Source organism: Odocoileus virginianus, chromosome 4, assembly GCF_023699985.2.
Source record: "Odocoileus virginianus isolate 20LAN1187 ecotype Illinois chromosome 4, Ovbor_1.2, whole genome shotgun sequence".
Lineage (NCBI taxonomy): Eukaryota > Metazoa > Chordata > Mammalia > Artiodactyla > Cervidae > Odocoileus > Odocoileus virginianus.
In genome coordinates this window covers 1,823,739-1,834,942 of record NC_069677.1, presented here as the reverse complement: position 1 = coordinate 1,834,942, position 11,204 = coordinate 1,823,739, and the positions used below count along the sequence as shown (strand labels likewise).

Below are 11,204 nucleotides of genomic sequence, written 5' to 3'. Positions count from 1 at the left end.
TCACAGCCCCCTGCTCTCAGGCAGTCCACAGCCAAAGCTTGCTCTCTGGTGAAGCCATGCTCTGGAGAGCGGAGGTGGAGGGTACACATTCACCTGCCTTCGGGGCTCACCACTGCTGCCTTGGACATGCCCCATGGTACTGTCCTAAAAGTCTGCTGCTCCACCAGGGGGGACATTGGAAGCCTGCCCCTCATTCCAGCCTGCACCTTGAGCATCCCACACTGCGCAGACTCCTGTCCTCCTTTTCTCCTGCAGGACACCCCATCTCAAACCAGCTTCCTCCCCTCCCTGGGTACTGCCTGCTCCCAAGTCTACACCATGACCCATGTACAACATACACCTCACCCCCCAACCCAGCCCCTTAGACAACACATGCCTAACCAACTACTTTCTGCTCACCCTGATTCAACCTGTCCTTCAAGGCTCACATCAACACATCTCCTCCACTGCCTCTCCACAGTTACAGAGCTGCAGCTGAAGAAGCTATGAGACCTAATGTAGGTGCTGAGATTGAACTGGTGGGGCATTTCCAAAACTGGTTGCCAAGGCAGAAGAGCCAAGGGTGGGAGAGCAGCGAGCAGCTGATGGGAATAAAGCACAGAGAGAAGTGGACTCTGGCATTTGGACTATAAAAAACTTAGATTGCTTCTACAGTGGGGATTGGTCGAAGCCACAGAGGCAGGACCTGTCTTATATACAGCTGGCCTTCTGGAACTATGAGTTCAACATGTGCAGGTTCAACCAACCACAGATAGAAAATATTTTTTAAAATTCCGGAAAGTTCCAAAAAGCAAAATTTTAACTTGCCTTGCACTGGCAACTATTTGCATAGCATTTACATTATATCTATAACTAGTCACATAGTGTGATTGCGTGCCAAGTCACTTCAGTTGTGTCTGACTCTTTTCAACCCTATGGACTGTAGCTCACCAGGCTCCTCTGTCCATGGGATTTTTCAGGCAAGTATACTGGGTTGCCATGCCTTCCTCCAGGGGATCGCCCCAACTCAGGGAGAGAAACTGTGTCTGTCTCTTGTGTCTCCTGCATTGGTAGGCAGGTTCTTTGCTACTAGCGCCACCTGGGAAGCCCCATTCACATAGTATTTACATGCTATTAAGTATTATAAGTAATCTAGAAATGGTATAAATTATATGGGAGGTTGTGCCTAGACTATAAGCAAATACTATGCCACTTTATGTATGAGACTTGAGCACCTGCGTGGTTCCTGGAACCAACATGGATGCTGAAAAATGACTATACAATGAGAAATCCAAAGAAACTTAGACTAGGTTAAAGAATTGTTCTTTAAACAATCAGTCCAAAGAGGAACACAGGCAGTTCTATTCTGATCAATGGTGCTCTCCAGAGACATTTGAAGGTGGTGACTAACACCCTGTGGAATGAAAACTACCTGGGGCCAAAATTCATACTCATTTGGTGATGTTGTGAAATTACTCAACCTCCTTAAGCTTCAGCTTCCTCATCTATTAACAAAAACAGTAGTGTCCCCTCCTCACCCCCACTCTTAGGTTCATTGTGAGGATTCAGTGAACTGATGTCTGGTAAGATATTCGGCACAGTGCTGAACACGGAAGAGATCACTGTATCAATGATAGTTTTGCTACAAATATTAACTGAGGAAGAGAAAGGAAGATCAGAGAAGAATAGCCCTGTCCAAGTAGAGTATTTTGCCAGGAGTAAAACCCTAGTATCTGGACTACAAAGCCAGTGTTCTACAAACCCCTTCATTCTGGCTTAGGCATCTGATATCAAATAAAAGGATAAAATGTTACTGCAGAAAAGTAGCCACCATACCAGTCAAACCCTGAGAAGGCCTTGGAGGAAGGTGAATGATGGAAGAGTCTCCCCAGGGAACCTTCCAAACTCCTCTGAAGCCTCCTCCTAGAAAGGTCACTGGCGGCAGCCAGAGCCGAGCACCACAACCACAAGGAGCAGGTCTTAACTAACAGTTCCCCAAGCCACCCTGAGCCTTTGGGGCCCATTTGCAGTCCCTGCAGCTAAGCGCGAACCCCTGTGGTTGTGTGTGTGCTAAGTTACTTCAGTCATGTCTGACTCTTTGCGACCCTATGGACGGTAGCCTGCCAGGCTCTTCTGGGTTAGTTGGGTGCTAACTCACATTTGCACTTTCTAAAAGGAGCCACAGTACTTTTTTCCCCTGACTTCTGGGGTTGTGGGTTGGACAGGTGTGGTTAGCCTTGAGGCAGTGTGGTGAGTGGAGGTACTGGGGAAGGGATTCCATTTGCGTGTAAAGGGGGAAGAAGCCCTGGCCTGGAAAGTAAAACTCTCCCCAGGCCCTTCAAGTGCTTTCACAGCCCAGCCTTCCCTTTGCCCTATAAGCCTCCCCTGAGCCCACAGCCTACTTCCCAACTCCAGTTGGAAGCCCGTGGCCTGGCAAGGATCACAGCACCGCAGGGCTGAGAGTGGTCACACTTTCCACAAGGCCATGTCTTGTACATAGGAAACACAGCCTAGGATTTTCTCGAGGCACAGGCCCATCTCTCAGCTGTGTCTTTGAACTTCAGACTCTCCGAAGTCTTCCTTCCAGCTCAGAAGGGGTGCAGAAGCCTGAGGGATATCATGACTGTCTTCTCCCCACTCTCCCCAGCCTCTTACCAACTGCAACATCCAGCAGCTGCAGAGGCGGGGGCCTCCCCGGCCAAGTGCTCCCACTCTCTGCCTCACAGGCTAGCACCTCCTACTGTGGGCCATACTGTGGCTGGAGGGTCTACAGAGAGCTGAGAAAGCAGGAGACAGGAAACTGGGGAGATAAGGGGACACAGCCACCCCGGGTACCCAGAAGAGCCTGCCCTCTATCCCCCTCAGCCCCACCCTCCCTTTGCCACCACGAAGTTATTTTACTCGACATGAAAGGAATATCTCTGACCTCACGGTCTTTAATAATTCTGTGAGCCACGAGGTTTATGGGCAGCAACCACCTCGGAGCAAATGCAGATAGGAGGAACTCAGGAGTGAGATTGCTGTTGTTTGTCCAAGTCCCCTTGGGTGAGGTGACCCTGAGGACCTCCCCAGCAAAGGCTGCCAAGAAGGTTCATGGATTATGGGAAATTCCCTTTACCTTCCCAGCTGTGAAAATAGGACAGAGACTCCCAGGAGAAGCTGGAATGCAATCAGAAGAAAAGTCTTGGGAGGAAGCAGCTGATCTTCTGTCCTCAACTTAGGCCTTTCCGGTAGCCTCTCTCACAGCCCTCCCACCCACGGACATCACTCCCCTCGCATCCTCCCCCATCCTGGATGTAATTTTCTTATCAGTCATCCCCTAGCCCTGTCTCCCATGGGAAAGATGTCCTCTATTCCTGGAAACTTACTTCCTACTTCCTACTACCAGCATCCCTCAGCATCCAGGACAAGGACTGTGATAGAAATACATGTGAATGTGTGGTTCAAGGAACATCTCAACAGTCAAGCATCCTCACTCCACCATCAAAACAATGCCAGACCAAGATGGTTTCACAGGGGGACTACAACAAACCTGTAAAGAGAGGATAATTCCAATGCTACTTAAAATATACAGACATAAAACATAAAGGAACACTTCCAAATTTGTTTTATGATATGAATTTCAAGTTATTATAAAAATGATTAAGATTGCTCACAATAAAAGAAAATCAGATCCTAATCTCTTACCAATAGTGTGGGGAAAATTCTAAATAAAATATTGTCACACAGATGCCAATAGCAAATTAACGAAATACATAACCACCAGTTAGAGTTTATTGCAGGGTGAATAAATATGTATGTGAATCATACAAGGATGACTCAATACTAGGAAATCTTTCAATATTAATATTAAATACAAGCTCTACATGGGAAAAACATATGGTCATTTCCTGACATTAAAAAGAAAATTCAATCCCTATGACTGGCTGGAAAAACAAACCAGTCAGTAAAATAAAAATTAATTTTTTCTTAACAATTACACACACACACACACCAGCCCCAGAGTCAACATCTCTTTTGAAGGGAAAACACTAGAGGTGTTCCCAGTAAAGTCAGAAATAAGACAAGAATACTCAATATTGCAACAGCTAGTCAACAAGTTATCAGAAGTATTAGCAAATGCAATTAAGAGAAGCAGTTAGAGGAGTAAGAGTTAGAAATAAGGATATAAAACTATTTCTAGTTATGTTATCTTAGCAAGAGACTCAATGGGGGAAATATCACAAACAATAGAATTCTGTAAAATTGGCAGGATATAGAATTAATATAATTTAAAAAGTAGTCTTCCTATATACAATCATTAACTAGTTAGAAAATATTTTGGAAGAGAAATCTCACAATAACAGCAAAAATAAAATACTTAGAAATAAATTTAGCAAGAAGTGTGCAAAAACCATACTAAAAATCTTTACTCCAATGTATCAGTTAGCCAAATACATTTCTAAATGGAACCATGTGTGTGTGCATGCGCTTAGTCGCTCAGTTGTGTCTGACTCTTTACATGGACTGTAGCCTGCCAGGCTCCTCTGTCCATGGGGATTCTCCAGGCAAGAATACAGGAATGGGTTGCATGCCCTTCTCCAGGGGATCTTCCCAACCCAAGGATCGAACCCAGGTCTCTCACATTGCAGGCAGATTCTTTACTGTTTGAGCCACCAGGGAAACCCATGATACTGGAGCAGGTAGCCAGTCCCTGGGGATCGTCCCCAGCCAGGACTTAACTGGGGTCTCCTGCACTGCAGGCTGATTCTTCTTTTTTTTTTTTTTAATTTTAATTGGAGGAGGAGGTGGGTTCAGGATGGGTAACACATGTACACCCATGGCTGATTCATGTCAATGTATGGCAAAAACCACTACAATATTGCAGGCTGATTCTTTACCGGCTTAGCTCCCAGGGAAGCTCCAAATGAAACCATACAAATACTGAAAGAAAATATGGGTACATTCCTTTAAAACCTAAAAGTTGGGAAAACTTTTTAAACTGTGATCAAAATCTGGAATCAACAAAAGCAACTGGTGAGGAATTTGACTGCATAAAGATTATTTTTTAAAGAGTCTTTTGCATTTAAAAAAATCATAAAGGTCAAAAGACAACTGACAAACTAGGAAAGAATATTGGAACTTATTTCACAACCAAATGATTCATTTCCTTAACATAAAGCATTTCTAGAAATCAATATGAAAAAGACCAAAATTCATGAACTGAAAGTTCTTAGAAAAAAAAATACAATATCCCTTAAACATTTGAAAAGTTCACTCTACTCAATAAAGAGAGAGATACATTAAGACTATACCGTGATATCATTTCTAACCCACCAAATTGCCAAAAATCAAAATTTTAACAATATATACTATTGGTAAGTCTGTGGAGAAACAAATAATGTCATATGTTATTGTTTGGAGTAAAAAAATCATACAACTCCTTTGCAGGAGAATTGGTCCCTAGCTATCAAGATCACAGCACTGTTTACCCTTTGGCCCAGGAATTCCACTTCTAGAAATGTATTCTGAAGACCTAATTGCCTAAATTGGAAATGACATGTGCACAATGTTATTCACTGAGGCATAATTCACTAGCAAAAACAAACAAACAAAAACATGTAACAATCCAAACATCCATAAGTAGTTTCCTGGCTGAATAAACTGATACCCAAGTCCCTTATTTAGTAAACTAGGGTACTGCCACATAATGGAGAACTGGGCAAACATAGAAAGAGTAAGTACACAAGAGAACAGCATCGAAACATGTATATTATCTAGGGTGAAACAGATCACCAGCCCAGGTTGGATGCATGAGACAAGTGCTCGGGCCTGGTGCACTGGGAAGACCCAGAGGGATCGGGTGGAGAGGGAAGTGGGAGGAGGGACTGGGATGGGGAATACATGTAAATCCATGGCTAATTCATTTCAATGTATGACAAAAACCACTGCAATGTTGTAAAGTAATTAGCCTCCAACTAATAAAAATAAATGGAAAAAAATAAAATAAAAAGAAAGAGTAAGTACAATCTCAATGTATGGAAATGGAGTGATCTCAAGGAGACTTTGTTAAATGAGAAAGTGTAGAGCCAGTGTGTTATGTGCGAATGGGGCAAAGAGAGCAAGAAGATGAGTAAAAATTTGCCTATATCTCTAATAAGGAACACTAAGAATTGATCAAAATTAATTTTAAAACTTGGTTACCATTAGGTGGTCAGAGAAGGTATAGGAAGGGGGGGAATTGGAATGGAAAAGAAACTTCTTGGAATATAGCTTTGAACTTCTAAGACATATGAGTGCTTTACATATTTAAATGATTCATATTATATAAAAATTAAAAAGAAAAAATCCCTAAAAATCAAAGGAAAAAAAGCAACAAATTAATCAAATTTAAAATGAATAACACAATCACACAGAGAAAATAATCAACCCTGTTTAAAACTTAGCACTTTGTATCTACTCACTGGAATATATTCTAGGATAAAAACAGTATTATAGTCCTTCCATTGTGTTACAATTTTGAAATAATGATGCAACAACAAAGTTGTTACATTAATATTGTTAGAAGCCAAGTTTTTCAGTGTAAGAGAAAACAGAAGTATAAATTCAAACAATTAAATAAAACCTAGAAGGTTAAACTTGAAAATGTGATCAATATAAAGCCACAAATTATATATATATATATATTATAAATATACAGGAGAGCCTGGTAGGCTATAGTCCATAGGGTCACAAAGACACAACTGAAGCAACTTAGCACAGCACACACGCACATATAAATATAAAATCTAGTGTGTCCCATTGAAAGAGCCCCAAAACAACAATATTCCAGGAGTAATGAGTATCCCTAGAGGCAGAATGCTTTCTAAAACCATTCTGCATTTGAGGGACCAGGGCTTCTGAGAGAAACTTCTGACTCCAAGTTTGTATCAAGGAGTATACAAGACAAGCCCGGGACATTTCACTCTTTCAAAGATTAATGGAGTCATGTCAAGAAGACCAGACCAATTTGCAGGGGCTGCAAATGGCCAAAGCTGGGCCCATTAGTGTGTGACAAAGAAAAATGGCTACAAGAATATTTTAAAGGCCATAGATCCATAAATGATACTCCAAAAACAGAAAATTCTAAACAAAGCAAGCCTCATTTGTCACTATTGGAGATAGTTACCACACCAACTCCTTGTTCTAAAAATTGGCAATTCAAGTTGACAGGATTTATCCTGTCTTTCTTTTTGGAATTGTATTTAAGGATAACTAAATAGCCCAATTGGCTTCCTAGGTAGTTCAGCAGTAAAGAAACCACCTGCAATGCAAAGGACTTGCAGGAGATGCAGGTTCGACCCCTGGGTTGGAAAGGTCCCCTAGAGAAAGAAATGGTTACCTACTCCAATATTTTTGCCTGGAAATCCCCATGGACAAAGGAGCCTGGTGGGCTACAGCCCGTGGGTGTCCAAAGAGTCGGACACAATTGAGGAACTAAACAATAACAACAAAAAATAGCCCAGTTGATGAGGGAAAGCCCTTGTATACAGAATAATTCTAGCTAATAAATAGAGAATAAATTTCATCAACCCTAATGGAATAGTTGATTCAGGTATGGATCTCTGATGGAAATGAAAACCATTAGGTGAAATGTGATGGCAAAGCAGATGTTCCAAGGTGCTAAGGTAGACTCACAGATTGCTTTCTGGTCACAAGGGAGAAAGTGCAACAGCTCAAGGGAGGGTTTAAGCTATCCCCACTTTTTTCCCAGTGACTAATCTAAACAGCACTCAAACTTGAACAGCCAGACATATTGGGCAATCTAATAGGACCCAAAATTAAGTGTACCTGTCATCCATGAAATATTCATTCCCAAAGTGTTTGTTGTTGTTGTTCAGTCACTCAGTCATGTCCGACTCTTTGTGACCCCATGGACTGCAGCATGACAGGCTTCCCTGTCCTTCACTATCTCTCAGAGTTTGCTCAAATTCATGTCCATTAAGTCAATGACACCATCCAACCATCTCATCCTCTGTTGTCCCCTTCTCCTCCTGTCCTCAATCTTTCCCAGCATCAGGGTCTTTTCCAATGAGTCAGCTCTTTACAACATATAGCCAAAGTATTGGAGCTTCAGCTTCAGCATCAGTCCTTCCAATGAATATTCACAGTTGATTTCCTTTAGAATGGACTGGTTTGATCTCCTTGCAGTCCAAGGGACTTCCAACAATCTTCTCCAGTACCACAGTTCAAAAGCATCAATGCTTCAACACTCAGCCTTCTTTATGGTCCAACTCTCATATCTATATATGACTATTGGGAAAAACAAATGTTTAACCCGAGTCTGAGCAGACTTTAAGGCATAACTTCTAGTTTATAGAAAACATAGTACAATGTATAGGTGAACAGGTTAAATTCCCCCCAACTACAGAGCAGAAAAAAAAGTAAAATGCAAATGTGGGGCAATTTCTTCATCAAGACAAAGGCAAGGGGAAAGAAGGAGGGAGGAGGACTATTTTAGAGTAAAACAAATTTAGGAGACATAACAGCCAAATGCAATTCATGGTCCTCAATTGACCCTTCATTTGAACAAAGACATTTGGGGGACAGCTGTCAGAAATCAAGTACAGATTGGGCATTAATTATATTAATAAACTACTGTTAGTTTTGTTAAGTGTGCATTATGACCTGAATTGTGTCCCCCGCCCCCCACAACAAATTCTTATGTTGAAATCCTAATCCTCAGCACCTCAGAGTTTAACTATATTTGGTGTGCTGGGCTTAGTCGCTCAGTCGTGTCCAACTCTTCGTGACCCCGTGGACTCTAGCCTGCCAGGTTACTCTGTCCATGGAATTCTCCAGGCCAGAATCCTGGAGTGGGTAGCCTTTCCCTTCTCCAGGGAATCTTCCCAACCCAGGGATCAAACCCAGGTCTCCCGCATTGCAGGCAGATTCTTCACGTGTCTGAGCCACCAGGGAAGCCCATTAATACTGGAGTGGATAGCCTATTCCTTCTCCAGAGGATCTTACTGACCCAGGAATCGAACCCAGGTTTCCTGCATTGCAGGCAGATTCTTTACCAGCTGAGCTACCAGGGAAGAAGAGGTCTTTAAAGAGCTGGTTTAGTTAAAATGAAGTCTGTAGTGTGTGGGGGTGCTCAGTCATGTCCAGCTCTTTTCAACCCCCTGGACTGTAGCCCACCAGACTACTCTGTCCTTGGGATTGTCCAGGCAAGAAAACTTGAATGGGTTGCCATTTCCTCCTCCAAGGGATCATCCCAAACCAGGTATGGAACCCGAGTCTCCTGCATTGGCCAGCAGATTCTTTACCACTACACCATCTGGGAAACCCAGAAGTCTTTAGGGTGGGCCCTTATCCAATATGACTGTTGCTCTTAAAAAAGAGGAAATTTAGAAAAAGAGATACAGACAGAGGTACAACCATGTGAGGCCACAGTGAGAGGGTGGCCATCTGTAAGCCAAGGAGAGAAGCCTCAGCAGAAACCAAACCTGTGGACATCTTAATTTTGGGCTTCCAGCCTCCAGAGGCATGAGAAAATTAACTTCTGTTGTTTTAGCCACCCAGTCTGTAGTCGCAGAGAGTTGGACATGACTGGAGCGACTAACACTTTCACTTTCATTTTCTGTGGTATTTTGTTATGGCAGTCCTGATAAATTCATACAATGTAACAATGACATTGTGATTATGTAGAAAGTTTTTCAGAGATCTGTGCAATTTTTAAGTGTGAAATGTATTAATGTCTGTAATTTTTAAATCCTCATATAATGAAGGATGGGTGGCAAAATGTGGATTGTTGAATTTAGGCAATGGGAATATAGGTATTAATCATTACATTTCTACATCTCTGTGAATACAAAATTTATAGTAACAATTCAAAATTAAATGCAAGGAAATGTTCAAGTGCGGCTGGGAGAATCAAAGCACCAGACAGGATGTGCAGGCAGTTTGGGGAAACATGAAGATGAAGGGGTCCCCTTCCAAGGAGACCCCTGCCTGTTGTGGGAATCAACTCAGGGCCTCTATCTTTCAAGCCATCTGCACATGAGACTGGGTGATTAGAATGCAAAGGCACATTGCATCAGAGAAATTGTCAATAGTGAGGCTATGAGAAGAGAACCATTAAAAGTGAATTTGTTTTAGCTGTAAAACACTACTAATTTCAGTCACCTACATGAACTACTAAACATTTAAGTATAAATACTGTTCAGCATAATAATAATTATGCATACAACTGGAAAATACAGTTGAAAATATATAATTAATTTTAAATGTCATAATAATTAAAGGAGCTTTTCAGTATTTAGGCAAATTCCTCATATTGGATAGGCAGATCCTCATCTGAGCTGAGGCTCGTTGATTCTCTGTCATAACAAATCTAACAGCCCCAACACATTTCTTCATGTCAATCAATCAACAAATATTGAGCACTTACTTTGCAAAACTGCTGTGCTAGGCATTATGACTGAAGAAGATAAAGTTTATTTAAGAAGTTTATGATCTAGTCAGGAAGCTTTATACCCAAACAAAAATAATTTAATATATAAGGTAGGTAATGGGTGTAAAGGACTTGTACACGTGAACAAAGGTGGGTTTATAGGATAATCATTTGTGTCAGGTAAAATGTGAAAGAGGTGGTTGTGTGGATGTAGCAAGAATGCCTCATCTCAGAGCAAGGAGATAAATAAAATAAAAATAAATGCAGAAGCAGTAACAACCATTGGCAAGCAGCCAATGCCTGGACAGAGTTGCAATGACAGTGTTAATCCACACACCCAGATTCTTGTGCTCCTAGGTAGCACTTCTGAAATAAGATGGGGCACCCCACATGTTTAGACGAATGTTTCCAAATATATATTATGAAAAACAAAACATTATAAATGTGGATGGTGTCATGGCTCAAAGGAAGGTATAGTAGAAGTCTCAGTAAAGTGAAAGAAAGTGAAAGTGAAGTCACTCAGTCATGTCCAACTCTTTGCGAGCCCATGGACTGTAGCCTACCAGGCTCCTCAGTCTATGGAATTTTCCAGGCAAGTGTACTGGAGTGAGTTGCCATTTCCTTCTCCAGGGGATCTTCCCAACCCAGGGATTGAACCCTGGTCTCCCGAGTTGCAGGCAGACGCTTTACCGTCTGAGACACTGTAAAAGAGGGACCTATTAATTCAGGAGTCCCTGCCTGGTCTCACGGAGTCAATACATGGGGCCTGCTCCCGATGTCCAGCAGGTCAAGTGTAAACACAATGCCAGAT

At 42.0% G+C, this 11,204-nt stretch overlaps 1 protein-coding gene across 24 annotated transcripts in view; it reads left to right on the top strand.

The window, feature by feature from the left end:
- The window catches only part of ZBTB20 (zinc finger and BTB domain containing 20), a 1,026,540-nt gene that overhangs the window by 886,992 nt on the left and 128,344 nt on the right, over positions 1 to 11,204 (top strand). The gene's annotated exons all lie outside the window — the stretch shown is intronic.